The sequence below is a fragment of the Crocodylus siamensis genome, chromosome 2 (genome assembly GCF_052110815.1).
Source record: "Crocodylus siamensis isolate JL-2025a chromosome 2, ASM5211081v1, whole genome shotgun sequence".
NCBI lineage: Eukaryota > Metazoa > Chordata > Crocodylia > Crocodylidae > Crocodylus > Crocodylus siamensis.
In genome coordinates this window covers 174,029,595-174,045,568 of record NC_143396.1, presented here as the reverse complement: position 1 = coordinate 174,045,568, position 15,974 = coordinate 174,029,595, and the positions used below count along the sequence as shown (strand labels likewise).

The window sequence follows — 15,974 nt, the reverse complement described above, 5'->3', positions numbered from 1 at the left end:
CACCTACATTTGTCCATATCATCAGGAAAGTCCAAAGCAAGTGGAAAGTGAAAGCTGGAAGGTTTTTATTTTTCTCTAGGGCTGGCATCACAATGCAGGTCAATATTTCTAATACTACAGCCTAGAAATAGCATTTAGAAAAAAATCACTAGTCTCCTTCCCTGAGGCACAAGCTACCCTGGCCTAGGGCAGGCAGCAGCTCAGCTTTGGCCTTGCCCTCAGCCCAGAACTAGGGCTGCAGCAGCCACCTGCCCCAGCCAGCATTCAAATCCAAGATGAGACTTTTTTTGGGGGGGGAGGGGGAAGGACATGCTCATCTTGGATTCAACTAAATACAGTATAATTCACAAAAGCCCAAGTCCTGTCTAATGCAAAAGCAGACCTGCTCACAACTATAAATGGAAGAAACTAAAATGGCTGGTATAGTCCACCTCTTGCTCTCCCCTTGTTCCTTTGTCCGAAGCCACAAAAGAACAGACATAAGACTATCCCAACATGCATGATTTTCTAGGTGTTTCCACCGATCCAAAAATGCAACACTGGTGCATTCTGGGAAAGCAGAGAATCACAGAGACGAGCTGAAGAAGAGTCAGGGTTTGGGTTCAAGAAAAGCAGTCGTAGTAATGGTAAAATACTCTAGCTGCACCATCAGAAACAACCCTTGTTTTTTTAATGCCAATTTAAAATGTACATTTGTTGGGAAATATTTTAATTACTGTTGTTCAAAACCACACCTCACATTCATAACACTCAAGCTAAGGAAGTACAAGTTGGATGAATGGACTGTAAAGTGGAGAGAAAGCTGGTTGATCATTGGGCTCAGAGGGTACTAAGTCAATGGCTCAATGTCTAGTTGGCAGCTGGTATCCAATGGACTGTACCTGGGGTTGGTCCTAAGGCTGGTTTTGTTCAATGTCTTCATCAATGTCCTGAAAGATGGGATGGAGTGCACCTCAGCAAGCTTACAGAAGATACCAAACTGGAGGGAATAGTGGATATGCTGGAGGGTAGGGCTATGATTCAGAGAGATGTTAGCAAATTGGAGGACTGGACTAAAAGAAATCTCAAGGTTCAATAAGGAGAAGTACAAAGCCCTGCATTTAAGATAATCCCATGCACCAGGACCAGCTGGGGATTGACTAGATAAGCAGCAGCTCTGCAGAAAAGGACCTGGGAGTTACAGTGGACAACAGGCTGAATACGAGCTGACAATGTGCCCTTGTTGCAAAGAAGGCTAACAACATACTGGACTGCATTAGGAGGAGTGTTGCCAGCAGTTTGAGGGAAATGGTTATTCCCCTCTATTCAGTACTGGTGAGGCCACGTCTGGAGTACTGTGTCCAGTTTTGGGCCCCCCACTAAGAAAGGATGTAGACAAACTGGAAGGTGTCCAGGGGAGGGCAGGAAAAATGGCTAGAGGACTTCTGAGGAGAGGCTGAGGGAAACAGGCTTATTTAGTTTGGAGAAGAGAAAACTGAGAGGGAGGTTTAATAGCAACCTTCAGCTACAAAGAAGGGGAGCTCCAAAGAGGATTGATCTAAGCTGTTTTCAGTGGTGGTAGGTAACAGAACAAGGACCAATGGTCTTAGTTCATATTCCCTCTTGTGAGTTTTGTTATATCTGAATGAAAAACACTGACTACTTTTATGAGCTACGTATACGTCACATTGAAAAGTAGAGTTACTTCAGTCGCCTATTTTTCATCTCTCCTATTCGAATTTATGCTAAAAATAAAATGTATTATTTACAAAGAAAACAGATTGCTAAGGATATCATGCAAAAGCTAAGAATATTTGTTTCCCTGAAGACTAGTTTGTCCTGGATTTAAAAAACAAATATCAAAAGGATAATTCCCTCGAAGCTGAACATTTTGACCTGTTTCTTTTACCATAAAATGCCACTTGTTAAATAAATCCATTAGCAATCTACATCCTGTACAACAGGCAAATTGGATATAGTGACTTTAATTAATTCAAAATCGTGGCAACTCAGATTCATTAAATACATTTAAATACAAACACTTATGTCAGAATAAAGTAGGTGATATGGATTCTTTTCGAGTATCGCGCTCTCCGCTTCAGATGTTTGAAAAAGAAAACCAGCTTTCTTATATAGTAGATGATTAAAAGAACCTTTGTTAGAGTAATATAGGAAAGCACACCAATATAGACAACAGACAATGATTTAAAACAGATGTGAAATTCTCTCTATGTAGAAAATTATAGGCACTGGTGATGACATTAGATGCATATGACTAATCACAGTTAATGCTTGCTGTTGCCAATTAGCCTTATTAGCACAGGCAATCTGAGCACAGGATGACATTACTTTAATTACTGTAAGCAGCTTGTTCATTTATTGAGTAGGGTGCATTTGGAAAAAGGTTACTCTATCCGCAAATTAATCATAACCCTCTTTATTATTAGAAATTCTGAAAAAAACGAGGAAAAAAAGACTTCGATAAGCACAGAGAAAATTTGTGTGATGAAAGTCTGACAGTAATTTTAGTATTATTTTACTATAATTTTATTTTTTCTACAAAAGTGAACAAAAGCTATTGTGTGCTTTTTACCTGAAAGCTGTAGGAGCAAGAGACAAAATTACCAGCATTAGAGTTAAGCCTAGACATTATGACCATTAGAGGGTAGCAATGCAAAAAATCCTGTGAAGATGTATAGCAAAAATGAGCCTGCAGCTATCTAGAGAAAAAAAAATACTAAAGGAGTCAGAACTTATTTGTTGCTGTCTTATGAAATATAGATTTGTTTGTCAATCTATGGCACAAGTATTTATTTTTAATATAAATTTGCATATGGGTATGAGGTAATCTAATCATAATCACTTTCAAAGCCTATATTCATAAATTTATTTCCAAAGTGCAAAAAGATATATTGTTCAGTTGTTACTCATAAATATTAAATCATGAGAAAAAGAGCTGAAGCATTGAGCCAGTTTCATTGACACCACTACCGTGATTCATATGCAAGTTGCTTCAGGAATGTCAGTATTATTTTCAACATTTTAGAATTTAAATATGTTTTTCCTTAAATTATTATTTCTTGGGGATTTCTATGATCTATTTATTTTACATTTGGAATTTTAGAATTTATAAAATCAAAAACACACTTCAAGCCTACCTTTGCTCCTACTTTAATTCTGGAGATTACTTAAACAAGATAATAGAATCAAAGGCTCTGTTCTCTTTATTCAAGTTATTTTTACATAGCATAACTGCAATTCTGCAGAAGTTTTTTTGCTTAAGCCTTCTTTGCAGTTTGCCAAAAGCATCTACTGGTAAAAAGTGTGGGTCTTGAGATATGCATTAAAGACACAAAGTATCCCCATAGATGGCTCTAATATCTCAGTATTATTTACCTGCTGGGCATGTCCTCACATGCAGGGACATGCATTTGCCACAGCACAAAGCCTCCATTTGCTCCACTACATGCCCCTAGAGCATGCACCACATTGTTTTGCAGTGGGTTTTTTTGACGCTGGGAGTTCCCAGTATCAAACTGTAGTGCCACACTGCATAGTTGCAGATACATCTTGTGCGGGTTGCACTGCCTCAAAGTTTTGAGGTGCCGCAAGCCGCATGTACGCGCTCATCTGGACGTCCCTGCTTTCTCCAGATGTTTCTGATATTATACCCAGAATCTTTCTTTGGGATGTCCTTAGTGTAAAAGAATACACACCTTTTTTTCTGATTGTCTTCAGGACATGGCTCTTTCCCATGCATTAAAACTAGCAATAATCAGTCATTTACAGTGCACTCACTCACTGATTCTCTGAGGTTTTGTTTATATTAGAGACTTCTGCTGAAAATAGCTATGGTAGTCAGAAGTTGTGAAAAGGTATGATCTTAGACCAATAATAGTGGTGCAGGCAGAAGTCCATATTGCGGGTGCATTTATATTAAGAAAATTATGCTTTTAACATGGTCTGGTTAGCCTATATGGAAGAGAGGATGAGTTTTCTGTAACAGGATACCTGCAACTTTGCTGGCATAGCTGTATAAACACTAGGAACCCTTTGCTGCTATAATATATGGGTATTCCTATATTAATACAACACTCCTAGTGAAGCCGTGACCCTACAGTGGCTAGGTTCCCAGCTGAATAGGGTCTTGCTTTAATCCTCTTCTAGATAATTTATAAGGGTATGGACAGGTGTAACAATTGTATCTTTTTTTTCTTGTGTCCTTGTGAGACAAGATATTTAGCAGATTTCACAGATTCACTAGAACTTAACAGGGCTGTGCTGTGAGCACTTCTGCTGTGGTCTCAAACGTGCAACTTCTCTATTGACTGTGCACCTTAGCGCCCGCCAGTGGCGACACATAGAGGGTGCACGTGCATCCCCTGAGAGTGCCAGTGCAAGCCCTGATCAGCTGCGCTTGCTATTTAGGTGATGGGCGGGGGGGGAGGGGCAGGCAGGAGCACCAGTGCGCCTGCTGCAAGCCCCAGCCAATAGCTGCAGCTGCTCTCAGAAGCAGCTGCAGCCACTCCCAGAAGTGGCTGCAGCAATTAGCTGCAGTGATTGGCTGCGGGGAAATCCCACCAGGTGGTGAGATCTGCCATGGGGGGACACCCCTGCCCTGGGTAACAAAACTGGTTGCGGGGGGGGCATGTGCCCCCTGACTATGTTGCCCATGGTGCCTGCACCACCCCAACAATTGTTCCAATATCAAAAGATACCAATATAAATTGTTATGATGACTGTTATGTCTATATGCTCCTGTACACCAAAACCACTGCAACTTTCCAGCCTCCATAATCCTCCCTCTTCCATGAATTTTCAATTATGGTTTGACTTACTGAAATACCAGGAGATATAAGACATTAATCAGAAGTCCTAGAGCCTTCATTTCTGTGCCATCATGTGGGTTATATAAGCAAAGCGTCACAACAATTTATTTTTTGACATTAGGCACCTATATTTGTACACAACAGTGCATTAAAGAATAGAGGCAAGTGCAAAGTGATATTTCAAAAGGAGGGCTTAGGAAAAGGTTCAAGAGATGGTAACATCTGGCAACTCTGGTCTGATTTGTGCAGAGGCTGAGTATAGGATAGGCATAACCAACTGGTATTCACTTTTGTCTTAACGAAGACATGATCTGATGGTTCTTTTTTCTACATTCTTGGTTTATAGTATCTTCTACAGAGATACAGTTCTGTGATGTCTGCATGGGTGGATCTAGAATTTTGAAAAGTGGGAACAGATAGTGAAGTAAATCATCACATATAAAACAACATATACTTTTCTCCAGTTAAAATAAACTAGAAGCTTTACTAATGTGCCCAGGGGCCTAGGGCTGTATTTTTCAGTTTAAGATGGAGGCAAAAAAAAATATATAATTTCACTGCCATGAGTCAAAAACAATCTGCAGGGCTGTGAAATAGAAGCTTTATTACCAGGAGCAGCTAACAGGCAGCAGAATTACTGAACAGAGGATAGCTTGATTGGTGGAATATCAAGACCATTAAAAAGAAATCAGGTCTGTTAACACCTGTGGAATGAAGAGTTTAGAAGGGTTCAGGTAGATTATAATGAACCATGAAGTCAATTGACTCCCTCAGCACTGCCTGACTAGAAATGCTTCCACCACTGCTAGGCAGTTGGTTTCAAAACTTTGGGTGAAGCAGGAATCAAGGTGGGGTGAAAGTACACCCCTCCCTGGATCTGCCCTGGATAGCTATCTAGAACACCACCACCCAAACACAGCAGAGTTAAAGATTGTGGGTTGGGACTGATGTAAATCATGACCCTGTTTCCTTGTTTCCAATGGGTTGTTTGTTTTACATCAACTTTTTATTTCCTGTTGTTCAGTGGTTTAAATATAAGTACATTTGATGCTCTGAAAGAGTAAAGGGCATATCTACTCAAACTTATTTCTGTACTAAAGTTTTGAGGCACTACATTTTTTTCAAGTTTTATGGAAGTGATGGTTGTAACAGGGGCACAATGTTGATTCCTAGAAATACCTCTCTGATATTTTTCCTGCTTCTTTATATCCTCAGTATGGCTGCATGGGTTTTTTTGAAGGAAGGAAGGTAATACTTAATGAACTGTGAGGTGCAGATCTACAAGCTGCAGACAACAGGGGGAGTGCAACAAAACTCCACATCCAATACTCTTCTTTGATAGCTAGTTTAAGAAGAAGGGGCTCCAGACAGTGCTTTGAAGTAAAGGAGGACGGAGTGATGTGAAACAACTTGTTCTTCTCAACTGAGATAAAGTTAAATGCCACCTAAAGATGAATACAGACTGACACAGTAACTCTGAGAAGTATGGACTGACCTAGTCATCTCAGAGTGTATTCTTTCCATAAAGTCAATGCTGGGCTATGTTGTGGCATATTGATCAATATTCAAGATAATCTCACTGCATTTATGGATTTTGAAGCATTTTGATGATTACAGTAAGCTTCTTATTGAGTAAAGTTGTTGAACTTGAAAGAATTATTCAAATTTCTACCACCTTTCTGTCCCCAAGCCACACCATGACATAGCAATTTTAATAATGAAGGTGGGAATAGTGCTGACACTGTTAAGGTTTCATCAGGATATATATTTTAACAGGAATGAAACATACCTACAAAAATCTGTCTCTTGGCTTCATAGATTTCATAGACATTTGGGCTGGAAGGGACCCTGGAGGATCAAGTCCAGTCCCCTACCCCAGGGGCAGAAAGTCACTAGGGATCATAGGATCCCAGCAAGATAAGCATCCAAATGTGTCTTGAAGGTGTTCAAAGTGGATGCTTGAACCACCTCTGGTGGCAGTCTATTCTAAACCTTGGGGATTCAGACAGTGAAGAAGTTCTTTCTTATGTCCAGCCTGAATCAGTCACAGTGGAGTTTGTGACTGTTCGATCTTGTCCTTCCTTGTGGGGCTCTGGTGAACAGATATTCCCCCAGATCCTGATGAACACCCCTGATAAACTTATAGGTGGCCACCAGATCACCCCTGAGCCTGCACTTTTCCAAGCTGAATAGCCCCATGGCTCTCAGCCTCTCATCATACAGTCTGTTTTCCTGACCTCTGATCATGTGTGTGGATCTTCTCTGCACCCTCTCAAGCTTCTCCACATCCCTTTTGAATTGTGGAGCCCAAAACTGGACACAGTACTCCAGCTGCAGCCTCACCAAGGCTGAGTACAAGGGGAGAATGATGTCTTGGGATTTGCTTGAAAAGCATCTATGGATGCAAGCCAGTGTTTTGCTCACTTTACTAGCTGCAGCATTACACTGAAAGCTCATGTTCATCTTGTGACCTCCATGACCTCCAAGTCCCTTTCATCTGTAGTGCTAACCAGCGTAGCACTACCAAACCTATAAGCATGGTGCAGGTTTTTCCTCCCAAGGTGGAGAACCTTGCATTTTTCGGTATTGAACACCATCAGGTTCTCCTCCGCCCATTTCATGAGGCTGTCCAGATCTGCCTGGATCACCCTCCTATCCTCAGGTGTGGATGCTTTACCCCAGAGTTTGGTGTCATCGGAGAACTGGCCAGTCCGCTTCTGACACCAATGTCCACATCACTGATGAAGATGTTAAACAGTATAGGCCCTAGGACAGAGCCTTGTGGAACCCCACTGGTCACAGCACACCAAGACAATTGGCTCCTGTCGACCACCACCCTCTGGGTCCTACCGTGGAGCCAGTTCCCCAGCCAGTGGATCGTGGTGACATCAAGGCTGCAGTTAGTCAGTTTAGCCAAGCGGTGATTGTGGGATACCAGATCAAAGGTTTTTTTTAAAGTCGAGGTAATACAATGTTGATCTCTTCCCCCTTGTCCAGGTGATAAGTATCCCTCAGGTTACTGCCTTAAGCTAGTCTGTTAAGGATGGCCTCCTTGATAATCTCTTCCAAGACCTTCCCCAGGATAGAGGTCAGGCTGATGGGCCTGTAGTTTGCCGGATCTACTTTCCTCCCTTTCTTGAAGATAGGCACAACACTGGCCCTCTTCCAATCCTCAGGCATTTCACCAGAGCGCCAAGAGCACTCAAAGATCCGTGCCAGGCGCTGAGCTATGATGCTTGCCAGCTCCCTGAGTACCATTGGGTGTAACCCATCAAGGCTGGCTGACCTGAAGGTATCCAGCATGTCAAGGTATTACTTCACGAGGTCAGCTTCGATGGAGGGCAAGGAATCTCCCTTGCCCGGGCTTCCCTGACCCATAGTGGGCAGGGCCATCTCATGGGACTGGTGAAAAACTGACGCAAAGTACCCATTTAGCAAGTTTGCTTTCTTCTGGGCTTCAGTTCTCATTTGCCCCATCTGGTTTAGCAGGCGTCCAATGTTGCCTTTGCTTTTCCTCTGGCTCCCCACATATCTGAAAAAGGACTTTTTATTTTTCTTGATATTTGTAACTACCTGGAGTTCCGTCACAGCTTTGGCTTTCCTGATTTGCTCTCTGCAAGTCCAGACTAAAGCAGAGTATTCCTCCTTGCTGGCAGTTCCAGTCCTCCATCTTTTGTAGGTCTTCCTTTTAAGATGCAGGAGAGCCAAGAGGGCTGCTGTGCCCTTTTACTGCCTTTCCTCCGAGGTGGGATGGACTTTGCTTGTGTATCCAGGATTGCTCCTGAACTCCCCTCTCCATTGGGTTGTGGCCTTTTAGGGCCTCTCTAACAAGCCTCCTTAGCTTAAAGATTAATTTTTAAAGCTTACTTCAGTTTGTGCACTGCCTCATTTTTCTGTAGTAGTTTGTGAAGAGAAAACTACTGTTTCAATTTTAAAAAGGGACCTGTGACTAACATTTTTCTAGTGTCTCTCATGTCCTTCATGTTCCTTTTTCACAGGTTCTATGGGCATTGAAAGAGTGAAATTAATACCTGTGATCTCTGGCTTTGTTTTATTTGAACGAATTATTGTAGAAAGTTGAAACTTCCTTTCTGTGTTTATTTTTTATGAGTTGGTGTGGTAACTGACAATGGTATTTTGGTACTATATTGGTCAATGTTGACCACAGGCCAGTCTTTTGAATAAGGTTTTCTATAATGGATGTATTTCCTGATGCTCACCTATACATTATACTGACAAGGTTGAGTCACAGCTACTTGCTTTTCTTTCATTACACTATTGTTCTGGAAATGGGTAAAAAGCCAGAAGCATCATTATATTTCCTAATTCTACTTCTTTTTAGAATCACATCTTCCTTCCATTACTGTTATTTTCCTTGAAAGTATTTCTATAGTAAACTTGGAGTATGTACATGGATTTTAGAGAGCACTGAAATATTAGCTCTCAAACCAGAAGCTTTGCTCTCACAGCAAAGAAGCCTCTGCAGAATGTATGCAGAGAACTAATGTGCACAACACATTATTGGAAAACTGTCACTAGCTCAAATTTATCATATGTGGGTAGTGCTGAGGATCAACAGTTAGAACACATCATCTTGAGTCATCCACATATGCCATGAACAGGCATTGCATTTGTGCCAGGCTCCTAACACAAAAAGCGAGACTTCTTGTGGAAGAATAGAACTGACTCTTCTGCAAATTAAACTGGATGACCACAAGGAAGATCACCCTCATCCCGATCTAACATGAATGGCTGTACACTTCTCTCAGGTATGAAGAACTGAATATTCCAGTCCTCTGCTCTCTCTCAGTTCCATCAAGGGACAGAGAGGGAGAGCACTAGCTCCCTGAAAGTCCGCCCAGGAGGGAGCTGCCAAGGGGCCCTGTGGGGACCCTGTCCTAAAAAAGTCCTTGCACCCTGCTAATCAACTGAATTGGGAAGCGGGGGCAGGGGGGGATGTTTCTGTGGGGTCAGGGGGAGGTCACCCTGAACAGGTTTGCCTCGCAGGAAAATGACCCTCTGCTTCTGCCAATCAGCTGATTGGTAGGAAGGAGGGCATTTCTCTTGTGAGGGGAACCCTCCCACCATGGCAGAATTCCCTTGCCTCACGGTCACTGCTCCAAGTTGACACAGAACAGTGTGGGGCAAAGCAGTGTTGTACAATGGTAGCAAGACTTTCTAAGTTTGCCACCATGGCAGAATGCCTCTGTCACACCTGGCATTGATTTGAGTAAGTCTGGAGCAGGGTGGGGAGAAACAGGTTGTTGTGCTGCATGGTAAAGCTCCAAGAGCCTTGCTGCCACAGCAGAATGCCCTCCACTCCACTACCTCCTGCGGGTCTGCCCAAGGGAAGGCAAGAAGAGGGGGCTATTCTCATATGCCAGGAACTGAGAGGGTTCTCACCCTGGGAGGTGGAGAATGACTCCACCTCCTGCCAACCAGCTGACTAGCACAAGGTGGAGGAGGGGGGGAGGGGATTCTCACAGAGCTGGAACCCTTCTTGGGATAACTGGCAGCTGCTGCTTTTTATCAGCTGCCAACTGCCAATTGACAGCTTGCCTCCTTCTCAGGCAAGGGACTGGGTAGGTTGTCAATTAATGGGCTCTCTGAAGGTTGGGAGTTGCTCAGGCAGTAGCCTCCTAGTGCCCTCTGGCTGGAGAGCTCACCTGTGAAGCTCTCCAGCCACAGGGCTGGAAAACTTGTATGCTCCTGCTCCTGGGCTATTCTACTGGTAGAAATGAACACCTATCTATGACCATAGTCTTAGGTCAAGTTGCCTGTAAGCCCTGCCTTGCAACACAGTCCTTGTTCTTCTGCATGCACACCTTTAACTTGCTCTGGGTAATCATCTTGGCTTAAGCCACACTGTAAATATTTTATCCTGAATAACTTCTTAGTTACTGCTTCTCCAAAGGAACAGTGGTGCTGGCCACTGGATCACATCAATCATGTGCAGGTGATACCAGCCTGAAGAGGATCAAAGGCAAAGTTTAAGCCCCAGCTGTGCACAGAGAACTATAACCTTTTGATACCCCCAGGGAGCAGGCACTGTTCTCTACATACATTCGGAGCATCAAGAGGATAAACACTAGAGAGAAAGAAGAACTATTGAACTAAAAGACAATGTTGGCACAAGAACAAATGGGTATGAACTGGGCATGAATAACTATAACCTGGAATTAAATGAATTTTTCTAAAAAGCAGATCAATAAGAGTCTGAAAAGCCTTTTAAAATAAGAATACTCAGAAGAAAAAAAATCATAGCTACTTTTGAGATGGAAGTTAGGATTACCTGCCATAGCACGGAACTATAAAGAATAACAATGTCATTGTCAAATTCTCCACAGACATATGCTGCCTGTTGCAACTTTGCAACTTCATTGTAATAAATGAATTAGCATTTGCTTATGCTAGCCATGCGTTTTGTCTTAAAAGCATTTTTGAATCACAGTAAAGGAAGACAGCAGAAACAGTCAAGAGATAAATAACAGTAAAGTCCCAGCTTAGATAAAAAATAATAATGTCCCACATTAGATCAAGTTAAAAAAAAGCCTTTTTACTTTCATCTTTAAGGAAAAAATATTCAAAGAAAATGCTGAAATCTCACTTTACCTTAGTCTTTTCCATGGCTCTGATAAACTTGCAATTACAGGAATGGAGAGCTGTTTTGGTCAGGCATAAAAATAATTATATGTTTTTCAACCACAAGATCTGCTAGAGATTTTCACATGTCTTATGAATGTGGTAATTTTTTATCTTAATAATTCCCATTCTATTTCTTTTCCTTTGAATAGTTCAATTTCTTTCTAAGTTTTTTTTTAAAAGGCAACACAGGACTTTAAGTCCCAAAAGCTAGAGGATCCCATGATCACTAGAATTTAACTACTTCACCATCTGATAACTAATATGACTAAGTATGTATCATCAAGTTTCAAAGTTAAGGACTCTTCACTTGCAAAATGCTCTTCTAAATAAGGGGCTGTTAAATTGACCATATCAATTAATCCTGAATGCAATAAGAGGTGTGAAAAATAGTCTATGGCCCCTGACATGTTATACTTATAATGTGATTAATTGGTTAATCACATCATAAGTAGTAACCTGACCACAGTCTTATTCAATTAATGGCCTGATAAAAGTAGGAATAAGCAATTAAGTTATTACATATGCAATAACTCGGTGGCTGGTTCCTATTGCACCTTTAATTTAACAAGTGGCCAGTGCTCCCAACCTCCAGAGCATGCTTCTGTGTGCTCCACAGGCTGGAAGCACTGGTCAGTTGATCAGGACTCCCAGCTGGGGGAGCACAATGAGCTCCCCCGGCTCAGAGTCCAGATCAGCTGATAGACCACCTAGCCACAGAAGCACATGGTGCGTCCCTGTGGCTGGAAGGTCTGTCAGCTGATTGGAGCTGGGAGCTCTGATCAACTGACATGGCACCCAACCAAAGAAATGACACCAGGCATTTGATCCTGGTTTCCCCCTGCACCAGCAATGTGTCATGATGGGATCTGATGCTCCATCCCACAATCGTACCTCCTGCAATGCAAATACAACATGGCAGGAAGTATGATTTTTCAGGATGGTGCATCAGATCCCATTGCATCTTCTTTTTAATGTTGGTCAGTGGCCTATAAAGGTAACTAGGGTCAAAGCCTCTTAATTTTTTTTTTTAAATAAATCAAGAAAATGTGAATTGAATTGCACCTGTAAACCAAATGGAAGCCAGTGTAGATCACAAGAAAGGAAGAGAGGCACTACACTCTGCATCAAAGCTATTTACATGTATAATTCCAAGTAAAGTATTTTGGAGTAATACAAAATAGACATGAAGTGACATAGCAGAATCTATACATTTTAGGGAAAATAAAACCATTATGTTTTTGAAGAGCCCTGATGGGAAAACACAATCTTGGTTACTGCTGTTGTCTGGCCATTCAGAAAGAATCAAGGGTTTGACACCAGAACTATAAGAGTGAACTATATAAAAATCAACAATAATAAAAAAAACAACAGCCATGCATCAGAGACTACATTTTGTTGCTAAAACATTTCATTTAGGAGATCTTAAAACACTTCTGATCTGTAGAAGTGTGTTTGTATACTAGTCATAGACATGGTAGCATTAAAGATGATATTTTGTTTTTTTTCTATCAGCTGGTGTCACATGTGTTAGATGAGAGATTAATAGCACTGCAGCTGCTACTCTTGCTGAGGGAAATGAGTCCCAAAGCAATCTGCTTTATCGTTCCTGTGTTTTTCAGCTACTGCATGTCTATTGGGAGAAGAGTTGTTTTGACAGAGAAGCTTGATTGTTTTAGAATCATATGTTTCTTCAATAAGGAAAAGTTCTTCAGAAATTAGTAGTCTTTGCAGGCCACATCTTAAAATATTTTAGATTGAAGATCTGAGTTTGTTTACACTTTATACACCTACGATATTGCCTTAGTATAGTAACTGATGAAAATATATGTACTGGGACTGGCACTAATATGTGAACAACTGATTTTTTCATGACATTTGGACATAACAAGCATAAAAGCTGTACTTTTACATTATTGCTTATATCATGATGACTTTATGCCTACTTTGTGTACTGAGATACTGAACAATTTTTAGGGTTTTGGAGGAAGCTTATCTACAAGTGGTGGTTTGGCATAGGAATAATTAATGTGGATGGGAAACATGTAGGAAACCGAGATTATGGACTTTTAAATCACTTTTTATATGAGTGACAGAACCTTAAAAAAGGAGGATGTTTCTGAATAATGCTATGTTTTTTATTTCTTGTGGCTAGCAAAGTTTAAGAATTAACTTCTTGATAGCCTAGAATTTTCAGTACCTCAAAAAATTAAATCCTCTGATGGAAAAAAGGTTCAATTAATGAATCTCTCTATCTCTTGCTATTTCACACATAGATCAATCTATTAAATAACAACATCATGCATCTGCAAGCATAAAGATAAACTGAATAATATTTCTGGATAACCTTATGGTGTTCATAGAAAGGGTCCTAATTCTTTAAGGCATGAATAATGGAAAGTAGGACAAACCAAGGGACAATCACAGATAGGACTGTCCAAATGAATACTCTCTCAATAGTAATTATAATACCTGATGCTATCTAGACAAAAAAATACAGTTGGGCAGTATGATGGAAAACTGGATCATCATGTACCTTGGGGAAAATCCTAGGCGTAGTGAAATTAATGGCTAAGCTTTCAATGACTTCATTGGGAACAGGATTTTTCAACCAAAATGTCTCAGTAAATTTGGAATGAATAGAGTTTGTCATCTAATGTTTCTTCTCATCCAGAAAATAAAATTAAAAACACAGGTAAACTAAAAACAAGGAGGAAATATGTTTTTCCTGAAATTAGCTAACTTTAAAAGCTTCTGTTCTAAGATTAAATGGCCTAAACAATTGTGGTCATTAAAGCCCCACGGCACCTTATTCCAAAAGTAGGGTGGAAGCATTTGCATAATACTGAGATTCCAGTCTAGATAATTATATTCTGTCTTCTTGATTTCCCTTGGCAATCCCTTTGTATATGGTATTATGTGCTATCTGTTAAGAAAAACAGAGATAATGGTATGTGCTTGTAAACAGGTACTGTGTGTCAAAACACAGGTAGTAGAGTTTTATGGATGGAAGAAGTAATACCAGTATTTACATTTAAAAGTTTTTTGGAATTAAGGACACTTTATAAATACCCCATTACATATTTGTTAAATGTATTTTCTTGCATGTATATTTTAACGAAATTACTCTTCCAAAGTTTTTATTGATTTTTTAAAAAGCAGGACGCTACAGAAGTTATTCTTTTTAAAACTAAGCAAAACTCTTAATCCATCACTATGCTCCAGACTGTAATCCAGCCCACCGATTATTACCCCATGGTCCTAGTCCACGTGGGCACTAATGATGCGGCCAGGAGCACCCCGATCGCCTGATGGAAGACTACCACGCTCTGGGGTGTGTGCTGAGAGAGATGGGCGCACAGGTGGTTTTCTCTTCTATCCTTCCAGTGAGTGGGCAAGGCAGACAACATGAAACATGCATCGTGGAGACCAACTGGCGGCTACAGGAATGGCGCTTTGAGGCAGGCTTTGGCTTCCTCAGCTATGACCGGCACGTCACGACGAGAGACATGCTTGGATGGGATGGGCTCCACCTTTCCCCTAAAGGTGTGTTCTCTTCTAGGTTGGCAGACCTCCTCCAGCGGGCTTTAAACTAGGCTCGTCGGGGGAAGGGGAAGATGACAGCGGAGGAAACATCAGACTGCCAGACCAAACAGCACCCACAACTACAGCCCAGCCCAGATGAATGAGTGTAACGAGCAAACAGGTAAGCAATGGGGGCCAGGGCAATGCTGGGACTAGGGGGGCAGTACACACATCCACAGGAGGCCTCAAATGCCTCTACACAAACGCTCGTAGCATGGGAAACAAGCAGGAGGAACTCACCCTCCTGATGGCTGACACCAGCCCGGACATAGTGGGGATTACGGAAACGTGGTGGGACTCTACGCATGACTGGGCGGTGAATGTCAAGGGCTATAGGTTGTACAGGAGGGACAGGATAGGAAGGAGAGGTGGGGGTGTGGCACTCTATATCAAGGAGGAATACACATCCTCAATAATTAGCAAGGTGTCAGAGGAGGGGCGCTCTGAGGTGGTTTGGGTTAGAGTACAAGGCAGTCTAGGGGTGAGAGATTTAAGGGTGGGGGTCTACTTCAGACCTCCCAACCAGGGAGAAGAGATTGGCCAGGAATTCTTAAGTCAGCTCACAGAGGTAGTGAAGGCTAGGTAGTCATGGGGGACCTGAACTTCCTGGATATCTGCTGGGAGGAGCAGTCAGCCAGGTCAGATAGTTCACGTAGGTTCTTAGACAGAGTGCAGGACCTCCATCTAACCCAGGAGGTGCACAGCCCCACCAGGGGGGACGCCTTGTTGGACCTAGTGCTGGCCACAGGTGATGACCTGGTGAGGGCGCTGCGGGTGCTCAACCACCTGGGCGACAGTGATCATCGCCTGCTGGAATTTACCATCCAGCGCAAGGTGGCAAGGGCATGCAGTAAGGCAGCAGCCCTAGACTTTAGAAGGGCAAACTTCAGCGAGCTAAGGAGGATAGCTGAGGATGCACTGAGGTCCCAGAGGGGAGGG

The 15,974-nt window shown here is 42.0% G+C and overlaps 1 protein-coding gene across 1 annotated transcript in view; it reads right to left on the bottom strand.

The window, feature by feature from the left end:
• The window catches only part of LOC149871352 (solute carrier family 9 member C1-like), a 200,449-nt gene that overhangs the window by 8,090 nt on the left and 176,385 nt on the right, over positions 1-15,974 (bottom strand). The gene's annotated exons all lie outside the window — the stretch shown is intronic.